The sequence below is a fragment of the Teleopsis dalmanni genome, chromosome 1 (genome assembly GCF_002237135.1).
Source record: "Teleopsis dalmanni isolate 2A chromosome 1, ASM223713v2, whole genome shotgun sequence".
NCBI lineage: Eukaryota > Metazoa > Arthropoda > Insecta > Diptera > Diopsidae > Teleopsis > Teleopsis dalmanni.
In genome coordinates this window covers 74,485,287-74,501,675 of record NC_051846.1, presented here as the reverse complement: position 1 = coordinate 74,501,675, position 16,389 = coordinate 74,485,287, and the positions used below count along the sequence as shown (strand labels likewise).

The window sequence follows — 16,389 nt, the reverse complement described above, 5'->3', positions numbered from 1 at the left end:
ATATACCAGTATTTTTATTTTTATATCAGCTCAGTATTTTTGACTGAGCTTTTTGGATAATTTCAATATTTAAAGCACTGGCATCATCATATACCATAAGTCCATATTGATTTTATGATACTGTTATACCTACAAGAGTACTTTATAGTCTAGAGGCTTGAAGTTTCATTTGAATTTTTTTTGGCTTTAATATGCTTGCGCCAAGTTAGTCGTTTTAATTAATGAAATCATATTATTTAATTTTAATATCACATATTCTTTAGAAAATTATTTAAAATTTGTAATATATTATATCTAGCAATTGGAAAATAGCAACTAAAAAAGTAATTATACTCTTTCCAATAATATTTCTTCATATATGTTTGAACACTTAAATAAATTTATGCGGTTTTTATAAACAGAATATATATATTTCAGGGGTTAAAGATATTTAAACATACATATGTGTGAACGCTTATAAGGAAAACGATTTTAAATACAATATAAATATTTAAAATAATTTAAATAATTTCAAAATTTCCTTTACATTTCACACATTATAAGGAATTTCGTGTCCTTAACACCATTGTTATTTAAAAAAACACTAATATTATTTAAAATTATTTCGTATGATTGACTCATTCCTTCGCAATTCACTTAGCATTCGAGTGTTGCCGTGGCATTCGAGAAGGTCCGCTACGTTTTAAGTGCCCTTTTCAGATTTACATTTGTACTTTTGTACTTTTTTATACATTAGACTACCATTTTAAGCACAAAGGGAAAATAAAGCACAAATGTAAACCATTTATGAAATAATTACAAAATGGCAGAAGAAAAATGTCAATTTTATGAATTTTAGCGGCAGTAGAGGCATTTGTGACTGCGTTTGTGACTGGGTCTATGTCTGTTGCCGAGGCTGTGGCTGCGGCTGTGATCCTGCTTGGTTGCAGGAGTCAAGTGGACGCGCGTCGAGCTACCAAACAGGCACTCACACAAGCGCTGAGTGCAATTAAAGCATTTACCGCAAACCGATTCAGATCCTTACAATTTGTGGTTAATTTTTAATTCAGTATCGGGTATTATGTCCTTTGTGCAATTCTTCCTGCGAATGGGGTACATTGAGCAGAACTTGATGCTGCAATTGTGACATTTTGTAATTGGTAAGCAGTGGAAACTGTTAAGTGTTTTTAACTGCTTACAAATTACAAATTACAGTAAAAAATATGTTTTCGCTATGAGTTTAATAAGTTTTCAATGCAAGTGCACTTCAGTATTTTTATACTTTACGATTCATTAAATTTTTTATTTGAATGTTTGGTACATACTCGTTTAAACTACATTGTAGATATATTTAAATATATATGTATATACTAGACACACATCATATATATCGTTGGCATGGTAATGTGCCATTTTTGTGCCACACTTCAATTAATTGCACTGCAAAAGCATTTAAATTAAAATATTCATAAAATTGTATTGCCACTACAAAGACATATGGATAAACGTAAAAAGTTGTATAAAAATAATTATGTGTTTTGTTGAAAATAAGCCAAGCCATAGTGTAACTCTATTTTCTCCAAAGAAATTTAACTCAACTGTCATTTCTGTGATTGCCGGTTCCATTACAGCACACAATCTCTCTCCTATGGGCTCAGACATTGTACGGGAATGTCAATGCAAAGGCACTTGAACGCTTTTCTTTGACAAACTGTCAGGTGTGCCTAATTAAATTAAAAAGTAAGCTACTAGTTCTACCTTTTTGTGTTCACAAAGGTGACATAAAGCCAAAATCAAGTGTGCGAAAAATTAATAAAAGTCACATATCCTTTCTAGCCTTTTGACACAGTACCACTTTTGACTCAAAGCAAAACATAACGCACCGCAAGCGTCAAAGGCGAAATTCACATAAATTAACACTTACCATATTAAGCTCAACTTCTGTGTAAATACTTTTCTTTTACAATTAAAAATTTTTTCATACGAGTATATATAATTCTACATTTATAATATCAAGATTCTCAATAAAACGATGTAAAGTTAAATGCTTTAAAATTGTAAAAAAATTCTTTTTCAACTGGCCATTAAAAAAGAACTTTCATCACTCTGAATCTCTTTGAAGATAAGTTTTTATTTATTTTTAAAAGATACTTTTCACCACCTAACTCAATTTATATGAAATTATATTCAAACTCTTGTAATAGTTCCAAAAACCGAAATTTTTCCCACCTCTTCTTAGAATGGCTGTTGTTTAAAAGATTCAAAGCTAGCACATAGGGATGCCGGCTTAGACTTTAAGTACTGGTATATTTTATGCTAGATTTTCGAATATTAATTTCTAAATTTAGTAGATACTAAAGAGCTTTATAGTATTATTACATTGAAGGAACTAGTTGTTGTTCAAAAGATTCAGAACTAGCTCATAGGGATGCCAATTATCCCTTATGTACTCATATATATAATTTGCTAGGTTTTCGAATATCAATTCCTACAAAAGAAATTTTCAGGTTCTGATGAATGGCTTAATTTGGTAGATACCATACAGCTTGAACAATATTTTCTAATATTTTTGATTGAAACCTTTATAGTACAATTATATTGAAAGAACTTACAATGTCCCAAAGTCATATATGTTGAAACCATTTTAATCAGTTTGTGTAACAAAATTTTGTTCTCCAAACTAGCTCGCCCAAGCAGACAGTATTTATTTATTATTTTACAACATGTTGCCTTCTCTTTATATGGTTTCTTCAAGACAGCGTACGATACAAATATATCCTTATAAAATATATATATTTTATAAGCTCACACAATGAAAACACATCATTCGTTGTTATGATTAACTTGTGAAAACTTAAAAAAAATTCTAAACAGGCATAATTTAGTTCGGCGAATAAAATAAAATATCAAATATCTGAATACCGGGACATACTAGCGTACGTGGAAATGAATGCGCAGACAAACTAACAAGGAAAGAGGTAGCCACACTGCTGATGGGACCAGAAAGTTTCTGTGGACTAGTACATTCTTCTTTCACATAAATATAAAGGAGAACCATTACATGAAGGAATACTAGGATAATTTAACACGATTAACACAATCCAAATCACTTATGGATACCTATAAAAATAGGAGATACCAGGATTTTACAGACTTATTAAAAGAAAAACTTGACAAGAAAAACTGGATATCTATACGAAAACAAACAGTAGATTCTGCGAAGAGAATGAAAAGTCAGCCATACATGAGCTGTTAGAATGCCCTGCGCTAATGCATATATGGAATAGGCTCTTGGAATGTATATCCTTACAGAAGAGGCAATAAAACTCTGTAAAGTGAGTTCTATACTAATTTTTATCAACGCAACAAGGGTTAGAGACATACTTAGTATTCCGACAATTACTACTTTGTATTTATACAATAGCCATCATATACCGAATTTTATATCCATATTCTATTAGCACTAAATAAAAGAATAAGCAGGATATAAAGAAAATAAAAAAAACAAAATAAGAGAAAAAAATGTTAGTGCTATTTATTTAATTTAAATTATTTTTTATAACGACATGATATTTTGCAAATATAAGCATTCTTTCAACTTGTTTGATAGTTTGAATATTGTTTGTACTGTCTAACTTGAAAGTTCAACAATTATATAATACGTAATATTAATTGTAATTCTCATATGGTTTGTAGATATCTTTTTATAAATACCTTTAAAAAGCCAGTCTGTTAGTGATATATTAATATTTTTTCATTAGACTTAGATTCATTATCGAGAATATGACCAATAACTTATACTAATTAAGGCAAGATTCATTATCCAGAATATGACCAATAATTTGTAATATTTAAAACAATATTCATTATCCATAATATGATCAATAATATATATTAATTAAAACAAGATTCATTAGCCAGAATATTACAAATAGTATATATTAATTAAAACAAGGACCAGTTGCGATTTTCCGTTTACACAAAAAAGTTAAAGGTTGCATGGATGAATGTTTATATACTCATATATCTAGAAAATAATTATGAGTGCAAGAATTATTATTCAAAGCTTTTGACGTATTAATTTTAATATAAATGCAAAAAAGGTATTTAAGGGTAAGAATAAATATGGTGCTATTTCTCTCTACCCACATAAGTATATAAAGAGTTTTAAGCTGTCTACGTAATGCGATATCTTTTATATTAGAATATATACATCACCGACATGTAAGCTTTACTTTATTTTGTGTTCATGGACTGATCGCCTAGAAAAAGCCCACTTACGTGGACAATTATATTATCCTATAAATTTTGTTTCATTATCATGGCTTTAATGATTAAAATGATTTGTCATAACATCAAAATATTCTTTGATCATATGTGTGATCAAATATATATTTCTGAAAATATGTATTTTAGTACCGGGAAACTAGTACTCATTTATATTAAATAATATTTTATTGCATCACTGTTCTTTATTTTAAAATTCAAGACTACTATAGACGTTTCAGTCTTTACCAACGTAATTTGTACTCGATATTTTTAAAGCCGTTCGCAATTTATTGTTAATATATAATTTATATATACACAAAAGCAATGTGGTTAATTTAGCAAGAACTTCGGTTTCATAAGGCCCTTCCCTGACTACGTACCTGGTAATGAGCCTTCCTAAATGTGACAAATCGACAGCAAAAGTATGGGTAGGGTTGCGGGCACTTGTGTTTACAATTGTAGTTATATGAATTTTATCCTTTTATTTATATTTAATACTGTAATGATTAAAATTTTTAGTAAAAAGCTTAATCGTTTGAACACTTGACACGGACGACACATTTTCTAGTACAGCAAAATGGACGCGGTTGAAAATTTCCAAACACAACACGATTCTCTAGCACAGTTTCTAACAAGATATTCTAACGCACTTGTATTAAAAGGAGAACTGGGTTAAACGAAATGGATTCTGTTACGAAAACACCTGTAACAGAATGTGTTACAGCTCACCGCAACCCACTGCCGCCAGCAACATAACTTTTACACTTGATAAACCCTGAAATTGCATGAAAATTATTGGTGAATGCATAAACAAATATATTTGAATAAAGCAATAATGCACATACCTTGAGCTATCGTTGAGTGTTCGATTTTGCTGAAACTTTGTTTAATATAAAACAATTTTAAAATAATTTTTCACTTAAAAGAATAAAATAAACACGTTGACCGGCACAAGACATTGTAAAAAAACAAATAAGATCAAAACAAAGCAATAGAACGAACTGTCAACTAAGAAAGCTTTTGCGCAAAGGTGTGGAACTAGAGCAAAGCTTAAACAAAGAACAACGTCCAGCTTCCACATGAGCAAGAAACAAAATTCGCCCTAAAGCTAAACTTTCGCTGGTGCATTGCAGAGGGATCAGATAATGAGCTTCGATCAACGGTCATTGAACTTTAACGCGTTGACAGCTGGCACCGTTGATCGTTGACGGTATAAAAAGTGAGTGCACCAAGAACACCTTTTTCTTTGACGACGTCGACTTTGGCAATGAAGTTGTAAGCGATTGATTACTGGGTTTGGAAAAATTATTTAACTGTAATTATTTAATGCAAATTTATTAAGAAGTATGTTTAAAGTAAACTTCTTAAATGTAAATACTATGAGCAACTAAGTTTTTTTTATAAAATCCAATGTCAATACCAAAGGAAAAAGAATAAATATATTTACGAATTATTTAAAATTAAATGTATTGACTATAATTTTTGTTGGTTGGGAAAATTCCGTGTGCAAAGGCGCTTGGCTGTTAAATCCCACAGATACAGGTGAATATTCATAATATTCATAAGCGAGTGGTTAAGATAAATCTGGAATCGAATTAGGTAGCGGTGGCAAATAGTGTTGATGGATGGAACAAAGTGTTGAAAAGGTGAACAAGATTCAGGGCTTTAACAGTTACTGAACCTAGATCGCACGGAGTATAACACACGTAGCTTTAACAGTTACGAGTGTCTATACAATAGTGTCGGAAACTTTAGGTGACTTTTAACAGTAACCTAACGTCTCCGACCCCTGGACGCTTTAACAGTGCACAGACAAGGGCGTGTTGTCTACGACCTGTAATACAACCCACGTAGCTTTAACAATCACATGTGCCTGTATTATATCGTGTCGAGTATCGAGAGGGGTTCAGCTGTATAGAGTGATTTAGTTAACCTTCAATTCAGGCCTTCAGAGTTCAACGGAAGTGACAGGATATCAACGAACAAATTTCTTGTGAGGACCTTGAACACGGCTGAGTTATCCCAGCTCTAAACAAACCGCAAGAAGGGTTCATTACAGTACATTATAACACATATTCATATCTTAATTAATTATTTCTCATTAATTTGTTAGTGAACTAACTGATCATTTAAATAAAATACAAAAAAATTTAAGTGTTAATAGTATTGAAATTTAACAATTAAAAAGAAAAATCTAATTAATTAATTAATTCAAAAATACTACAGCTGGTTTATGATTTCGTTCTAATATAAACACAGCAAGTAAAATTGTTAATAAACAAATTAATAATATAAGAGTCAGGTACGGATTTGGGTCGGTAGACTAATGAACACTGACTCTGAGCTTCCAATTTGGCAGGGTACGATGTCGATTCCTCATACTTGCAGTCTCAAAAAATTATTTACGAGTTATTAAATACAAGAATTATTTCCAAGACCACTGATGATAGGTATTTGGCAATACTCGAAACAGTTGTATAGACAGCCAAAAATTCAATTAATTAAAATAATTTAAAAAAAATATTTTTGTTGTTGTTGTTCACTACATTTCGAAAAAAGTCTTTAAAAAAAATTTTAATTTATTATTTATATTTAAAACAAATTATATTATTAAGATATTTTTTTCGATATTTCGATTATCTTCGATAGTCATCTTCAAGGAAATTATTTTTAATTAATTAATTATTTCACTTTGTTTTTCGTTTTTGTACGTTAATTAATTTCTAGAATTGCAAATTTTAAAATGTCACCTATTGTAATTTAATTGGTAAAATAATAATAAAATAAAATTTAAAAAAGTGTTCTTAGCTGTTCTTCTGGCACCCTGGACCGCTTTGTTAGGTCCAGGGTATTGGGTTAAATATAAAGAAAATTTTAAAGAATGATGCTTAATTTTTATAAACAGATTTTTCCAACAATAGTTAAATACAACAACAAAAATTTATTTTATATTATTTTAATTAATTAAATTTTGGGCTGACCATACAACTGTTTCGAGTTGTTTTGCCAAATATCATTTTAATTTTTAATAATAATCAGCTAACCTAGTAATCTAAGCATCTCATTAGGCCTATTGTGTTATCACATAAAAATTGAAGTATTTTAAGCCATCTGAATACTTTACTAAAGCTTACGAGATGCCATTTCAGAGATTCCTAGCTGACTACGGCCCTATAGACAATGGGTCTCCGTCACTTTTATGCCTGCAGGGTTGTGGTAAAAATATTATTTCGAAACGATTTAATAATTTTCAATGGAGTTATTATAAATATAATTTTTATTGAATAATATTATAATATTCTATAACTTAGTTTAAACGTAATTTTTAACTTATTAATAAGAATCTGTTAATATGAGAAAAGTGTTAAAATATGCAAAATATTACAAAAGCAATTGTCGAATAACAATTACCAAATATTGTTGGCACCAACAAAGGAAGTTCATACAACACCACAATATCAATAATAATCAATAACAACAATAATAATAATAAAATAAAATAAAATAATAATTTGAGTAATCATAAAAATTATTACAAATTTAAATTTCTTTCAAAAAATAACGCTCCGTAACAAAACAAAAACTCCGAAAAACCACAAAAACTCACACAAAATCCAATTGTTCGGAGTCGTTTAAATTCGAAAAGCCAACAAAGCCAACAAAGTAAACCCGTTTGTGTTCAATAAAAATCGCAAAAATTAATTAAGCAAATAAAAAAATATCAAATAATGAAATTTAACATTATTTTGAAGCGAAATAATTGAACAATTCCACTTCGATTTGTTGTTACGCGAAATAATGGAAAAATTTTAAATGCAACCAAATTGGAAAATCAAACAGAAAAATACAATGGAATGTGTTCGATGAACGGCGAAGGGTATTGCCATAGGTGGGGAACTTTACATTTAGTTAGAATTTTAAAGGAAGCCCCTTCATATTTGAATTAGACGACCTCACATCAAATTATTCATATTTTGAAGAAAATGATCGGAAAGTCAAGTACAATTGCGCTATATTAGAAAATTTGGTCATAGTAAATTTGTAAGATAAATTCTTTAAAAAAGATACTGACTATAGAAGATAAATTGTTATACAATGTCATATATCTTCATATTTTCTACATTAGTCTGTTAGGCATTTTTTTAATCGAATCAGAGAGTTCTTATTAAATTTTGTTGAATTTTAATGTCAGTTATGACGGTAGTGACTATTTTACTTTATAGAAACTATTGTATTTAGTAGGGACGTTTCAAACAGTAGCAAACTACAACAACTTAAATTTCTTTTATTATATTTATAAATATATAAATATACAAATTAATAATATTCTCACGGCGAAATCAAAAAAACTCCAAGTTCAAAAATACAAGTGAAACACGTCTTTGGGTCAGTTGGGTAATGAACACTGACTCTGAGCTTTTAATTTGGCAGGGTACAAAATCAACCGTTGGTACTTGCAGTCTCAAAAAATTTATTTACGAATTATTAAATACTAGATATAATTCCAAGACCACTGGGTATTTGACAGTACTCGAAACAGCTGTATAGTTAGCCACAAAATCACAAAAACAATTTTATCGTCTTTTTTTTTTGGCAGAGAAATTATCTTTCACATTTGGAGGATCATATTATACACAGTAATATAATTACACACAAATTAAAACTTTCTGAAATTAAGATGTTCATAAGCTAGAACTTGACTTTGTTATGCATTAAAGGTTCCGGAATTAAAATTTTCTAATAGCAGAAAATTGTCTCCTCCTAGTTATTTTGAACATAAGTTGGTTATTTTACACGTAAGTTGATTATTTTGCACTTAAGTGGATGATAATCTAAACGAATCTTAAAATGAGGGAATCAGCATACTCCATTTTTCATTTTCTATTACAAATTTTGATAAATCAATGAGAGGGTTCAACTCGTTCCCAACTAAAGACATGACCAATCTTTAGTCCGCTTTGTCTTTTGAATACCATATTTACTATAATTACCATAATAATAGCATAATTTGAATATCTTTTTTTCAACATGTTGCATGAAAGAGTTCCTGGGAAGAAAGGAGGTGTATGTGGGATGAGAGCGTCTCTTAAAATGTGTCTATAGTAATATTTCATAATAAAAACAATACTAATCTGTCAACAGTAGTGACCTGTTTTGATAGATAATATAATTACAGATATGTGAATTTCCAAGAAGTTCTATAACTTTAATAAGTTCAGTAAGTGAGTGACATAAGAATAGAAACTGAACGGCACGATTGAATCAATTTCAATTATTCGGCTCCCCATGCCGGTCTTAATGCTTGTAGCCATAATAATATTAATTGTATTATCTTATATGTAAAACGAAATGATCAAGTCTTATATTGAGGTACAATACAATATAGATACAATAAGTTAAGAGCTTCACTCTATTAAGCCTATGTATATAGTAACATTATCAAAATAAATAATTTGAAGTCCTGCAATATATGTGATATAGATAATTATATATTTATAATTAATTTGATTTATTCTTTGATTTATTTATTTATATATTAATAATACTTATGTTTATTATATTAATATATTGCGATGTATTTTTAATACTGTTTGACACAAAAATGCTAATGCATTGAGTAACTTAAGCAGTACCTACATAAAGAAAAAACAGAATATCTTCGATAACCAAACCAGTTCTGACTACTTCCGAATCCAAATCAAACCTAATACTCCCAAATAAAACTAGACTGCATTAATGAATTTTTCACACTTAATACTAATTGACAAGTAGAGTTTTTGGAATTCGCTCTACTTATAAAATTTCCAATTCAGTTCCGGTGTGGATGGAATAATTTTTTTACACGCATAAATCCATGTAAAAAACTTATTATTCAAACTGTCCCTGAGTTCCCCTGAGTTCGAATTAAAAGGATCATTTTAAGTGCGGAAGTACTTAATTTTTTCATAAATTTTATCTCTTGCACATCTCCTATTATCTGAAACTGTAGTTTACCATTAAACTTGGTTGTTTCGATACCACTGATAAAAAACAAATAAGGTTAAGTTATAAAATCTAAAAAAAAAGTAAACTATATACAGTAGACAATTATATGTAACAAATAGATAAGGCATTAGGAACTTATGCTGGCAATTAGGGGTTGGTAAAATCAGGGTTTGCAAATCATTGATGCGCAGAGCTTAACGCCTTGTCAGTGGTCTGGCATAGAAAAGGGGCGATTTGTTTATTGTGTTAGTGCAATAAAGTGAAAGTAAATTTATTAAGAACAGATGAGAGTGCACGAGAACTGATATGTTAAACTAATAATCTGTACTGTAGTGATCGGGAAACTGGAAAACCAATCTAAGCAGAAAATATACTGCGAATCTCACAGGAACTAGTGATTCGTTCTTAAGTGTAACAATTTCCTCTTCTTAAGACTTAGTAGTTTTAATTGTTTATTATAGCTACTATCTTGACACTTTCATAGTTCAAATATGTAATTTTGCAATTTTATTTAATGCTTTTTTAGTAAAAACTATATATATAGTTAAAATTAGAACTTTTTTAATTAAGAGAATGAATTGATTCCACTGGTATTCAATCAGCGGCACATTTATTCTTATGTTCTTATTCCGCCTTTAGCGCACACCTGTGCATACACGAGTACATATGGTTAACCCTGCCTGTTTGTTCATTGCCCAGCTTTTTAAACAAACATGAGTGGGATTTATTGACTCTCTGAACTGCAATGGAACAATGTCCGGTTTTGTGCTTGGTTTTTTGTTTTATTTTATTGTTTTCATTTTAAACAAAAGAATTTATTGAAATCATAGCAAATAAAACAATCAATTACAAAGATTAGCTAAAGTATGGGAGTGGTTCTGTTTATAGTGCGATTGCGGAAAATGAAAAAATATCTGCAGTAGAACATATTGCGTCGTTATAGTAGAGATGAAAATAATTTAAATAAATTTGGGCCTTTTAAACATTCAATTTAGTCAACTGTTTATCAAAAGTATACAATATGCGTATATTATTAATATTGCTTTGCTTAGACAAGGCCATAATATAATAGTCTGCCTGTCTATAATAGTCTTTATATTAGTATAAAGCCTAATAAATCTCCACCGATCAATTAATGATTTGATTCGAAAGTAGTTCAAATAAAAACACATATTTTAACACTCGTCTCTTAACTAGATGATCCAATAGAGACTAATTTAAGTCTCTCCATACGGTAGAGACGTTTTTTGACAAGACGTATTTTTAGTACCCTAAAATTTATCGGAAGTATATTTGGATGAAAACTTTCAAATTTTATTTTGTTACTCTTCTCCTTCTTTACTTGATGAAACACTACTTAGTGTGTAAAGTGCTTTTACTCAATAGTGTCTGTGATCAGTTGGGTCACTGTAACCAGTGGATCCTCCACTTTGTTAACGGTAGAGAGAATTTCATTGTCTTGCTCACACAACCAAACAATGGTTGCGCAACCAATCCTTCAGTATATTGCTAAATACCATCAACTAACCACAGTGACTGAAGATCACCGGTAAACTTTTTATATACTCAGCGCTACCACTTGCTATTGATGGGTTAAGCCTCCACATGATAATCTATTCCAAAGTAATAAAAATATAGCAATAAAGTGAGATGACAAAGAGATTGGGTATTATTTTAAATATATATAAATATACAATATTACACTGTATTATAATCCTATCACTACATATAAAACGTAAAATCCAATTAATATTTTTGCAGTCACTTTATTAGACACTGCAATATTGAATATGGAACAAAATAAACTAACTTGCCATTGCATATATATAATTCATTCAGGTTTCTTCGAACAACTTTTAAGTTCCGAAAATTTTATTTGAATTTAGTACAGATTGCTTATAACTATCTGTAATATAAAATATTAACATTGATGCAGCCGACCTTAATTCCAAAAGTTGGAAGCAATTTCTTTTGCAGAATCGGCAGCAAAAATTAAGAATGAGTGAAGGCTAGCACGGATGCAAGTGAAAGATCTTATGTTGTTCGGATTATAATAATAGTTTGTAGTAATGTTTTTAAAATTTATTAATTATTATTATTATTATAATTAAAAGTACTAAAAAACTAAATATCTTTATTATTATACCTTAATATTAATCTAAGAAATTGGAAGACGGTTGCGAAAAAAAGTATGGGTGGAGGCAAGTCCGGATGCAAGTGAGAGTTCTTAAGTAGGTCGAACATTCAATTGTGATGATGATGATACTTTTAAATAAATATTTTCAAGTTTTTAATAGTTATAATAAATAAAAACAATAATAATAAAAAGTGCTAAAATAGTTAATACATTTATTATTATATCTTCATATTTATAAAAGAAAAACTAAAAATGTATGTATGAGAAATATGCTCGCAAAGCCCCCAACTGCTTGAATAATTTATTTCTGCAAATTTTAATGAGTTATAACTTTATCGTGATCTACCTTGATCTGGGCCAGAAGGAGGAGGTCACTGGACCGAGACCTACTCTCTCCTTCTGACATTTAGTAGTCCTCAACGGCTGACATTCTGGCTTTTGGAAGGCGGAATGTTTTTTGTTCCGTTAGGGTCTATTGTAGCACAAAATAACAACCATGGTCGCAGTGTTCCGCTCTGTTGGGAGCTTGCACCCTGTTTATTTCTATTCTGGTGTAGAATACTCTATCTTTCTCTATATACTCTATCTTTCTTTATATATAATATTTATAACATATAATTTTGAAGTATATTTTTTATTGTTTATTGTATTTTAAAAAAGCATATATTCAATTTCCTGTTGTTTTAAGATTATTTTATATGGTATATATTTTTTTAACGATTTTACCTTTGTTTCTATATTTCATTATAAATCTCTTTCTTTTAATCAAACTAAATTTTGAAATATATCTTCGGTGTAAATTCACATATGACACATATGACAGCTTAAGAATTCATCATCAAAACCAGATTAAAAATTTGTAAAACTGAAGAAATTTTACAATCGACAAATCTTGACATTTCAACAAAGCCGAAGAAAAAGTATACATTTCAACAGGATTTTTCTGAATGAAATTCTCAAAATGATCAAATTCTGATTGAATCTGGAACAATCAACAATGAAAGTATTTTTCACGCTTTCAACGCTCTTTTGAACGCGAAAATAAAATAATTCAACAACAACAAAAACAGCAAAAACAACAACAACGACAGGAACAAAAGTTACAAAAGAAACCAACGTGCGTTGTCAACCAATTTTTATTTTTTTTTATTATTTTTTTTGTTTTTTGTTGCATCCTTTGTTCCTTTTTGACAGATAACACTTTAAACATGTATCTCACAAAACAAAGGAAACCGAATAAAATTTCGAATTTCATATTTTGCACCTTTGCTCAGTTTTTTCCCCGCATTTTTTTCTTTTTTTGGCTGTTCACTGCGTTATTCCATCAAAGATTTTTGTTGATATTTTCATGGAAAACACAATCGAAACGGGGGAAAAAAATTGTCTCTACTATAAATTTCCTAAAAATTGCCTTAAATTTCCCTAAAATATTATTTTTATTTTTACTAACAGATAGACTGAAAGTACTAATTTGTATCTCACATATTAAAATTTTTGTTTATATTTACTGATTGTTTTAAAAAGTAGTTAAAAAGAGCAGTAGTTTACTCAGTTGTTATTTCTTAGAAAAAGGATCCGTATACATTTTTGGTTAATGCTACAGTAAAACCTCGTTTTTATTTACTAGTTAATTAACACTTTTGTTGCTCACTAAGCTGTGTCAATATTTTATTATAGTTTTATTTTCCTATTGACATCAAAAATTAACTTAAAATTCAATTTTACACGTCATCACAACACCTAAATAATTATACTGGTGAAATTCCTAGTCAATAAAAGTACTAACTTCGTATCCTTAAATTAATAATTTGAAAATATGTTATGTTGTTTTTTTTTCTACTGATTTTTGTCAAAACCCACTTAATCAATGATGCTTTCTTTTTCTTCCGTCTAAAAATTCGCATGTAGTGTGTTACCTCACTTTGTGGAGCGCAAGATACGCTGCGTACTATATTTTCGCGTGAAAAAGTTTGGTGATTAACAGAATCCAAATATATATAGTGATGATGTTAATAGAATTAAAATGATTTTTTTTTTTTTTTTGTCAGTGGATGCAAACCAATAAAACCCACAATGCGAGACGTTATACAACAAAACTACCTTGTCGGAATGATATGTTATAGGATATACATTGAAGGTCTATTGTACTCCGATATTTTATAAAAATTTCCATTTCTTTTTCAGTAAGGGAAGAACGTTGGAAAGCGCTAAGCAACTGATATTCAGGCAACTAATAACGTCGGACTCAAAAATACTAATTGTAGATATAAGCTGTAATCAGCGAAGTCTTGAAGAAAGAGGTGCTTGCCATGAGTGATATACGCAGTGATCGCATTAATTAGTGGTTCAATTAAGATAATTACAAAAGGCAGTTAAACACTAAATTCTATGTGTTTTGTGTTACATCAACAAAATATTACATTTATTATAAATCGTCAGTAATATTTGACCTAGTAAATTATAATATACTTTGAAACGTAAAATTAAGAGTTGAATGTCCTTTGATGAGAATACTATTTCGAATAAAAAAAGCGGTGGTACTAATGAGAAAATTTGCAAATCCAAAAGACAAATTTTTTAATTAGGTAATCTTGAACGGGGGGTGTAGTCTTAGATCGCCTCCTCGTGGTGCACCCTGGGTAACGCCAAATGATCTATTCCCCCCCTGGATGCTGTCCTCTTCAGGGGCTCCAGCATCCTCTGGTAACGACCGTTTTTGTCCTCGGACCACGCTTCTTCAGATCCTCTTTTTGTATTTGATCGCTTTGGGCTGGTGGTTACAGGTTTCTGGACCTAGCTGTCTTCTGACACGGTAGCACCGGGGTGAAACTCGCGTGTGAACGGCTCCAGGCTAAGTCTGTGGCTGCCTCCGTCCCGTTAAAACCCTGGCAGGCCTCAAGGTACGTTCTGCATCCGTCACCATTAAGTTGGTCGTGTAGGTTCGGTTGTAGCTTAGCTCCCGATTAGTTCTGGTCTGGCTCTGAGCACTTGCTCCCATAAGGACCTGTGCCAACCCTCGCATGGCCTCCCTGCATTTGCATAGATAACCATGGGACTTCTTTTTATCAGGAACTACACTTACGGGTGTCAGATAGCGGCTTTGAGTGGGGACCCTTTTAGAATGAACAAAGCAAACAAAAATTCCAATAAACCTTTTAAAACTCCTAACCCTTCAGGGGGGCGTTCAAGCCTTATAAGGCAAGCGCCTATTAACAACCAACCGTCTAGAGCTTCCGCTCAAGCGGTTCGTACAAGCAATGCTCCATCATTGAACACCTTGGCAACTGTGCCAGGTGGTAATGCTGCCTCCTGCTCTTCTGCTAGTGCTGCGGTCAAAGCTAATGCGCCATCCGCACCATCTGCAATTAGTGCCAACTCAACTTCTGGCACACGCTCCCACCCTAACCCCTCGACAAGGGCGTATAGGGCGCGAAGGTCAGCATATCGCATCCTCTCTAGGCTCAATGCCGCGGATCCTTCCTCGCTCTCAGAGAGCGATAAGGCATCATTAAAGTGGGCAAGGGAAAATGTCAATCTTCGGCCCTCCGACATCGCTTCTACCTCTGCACCTGCTCAGAAACGACAAAGGTCGATTGAACAGGCTGGGAAACCAATTTCAACTAGCGCTCCTAAGCGCCCCAAATTTGGTCCTCCGAGACCCCCATCGCTGTCTAAACCTCTCAGCGAAATAGTTAAAGAGAGCCTGACCTGGGCCATCATCGACGCTGGCAACAGTGATGGCACCATCTCTCCAGCAAACTGGAAGAAAGTCGAACGGGCTCTTCTTAAAATATATATGGAAATCATTGCCCTCAACCCTGGGCCATCTCCCAGCTGTAAAGACGCTGGATGGTACCAGGGTCATATTAAAATTATTGCCTGCTCAGATCAGCGCTCCGCGGATCTTTACAAGCAGGCGATCGAGAAGGTTGGGGAACTCTGGCCCGGCGCACAGCTCAGAGCTGTTTCGGTGGAAAATATCCCACAACGCCCCCGCTCCAAAGTGTGGCTTCCTTCGG

General features: G+C 31.5%; 1 protein-coding gene across 2 annotated transcripts in view; it reads right to left on the bottom strand.

The window, feature by feature from the left end:
• LOC119669098 (intrastrand cross-link recognition protein) overlaps nt 1–5,192 on the bottom strand; it is a 205,281-nt gene extending 200,089 nt beyond the window's left edge. For both annotated transcript variants that reach the window (XM_038078886.1, XM_038078879.1), the window contains exons 1-2: nt 5,094–5,192; nt 4,629–5,023 (exon numbers count right to left, since the gene is read on the bottom strand). The gene's annotated coding sequence lies outside the window, so the exon portion shown is untranslated. The remainder of the gene's footprint in view (nt 1–4,628; nt 5,024–5,093) is intronic.
• Nucleotides 5,193–16,389: the final 11,197 nt, after the last annotated feature.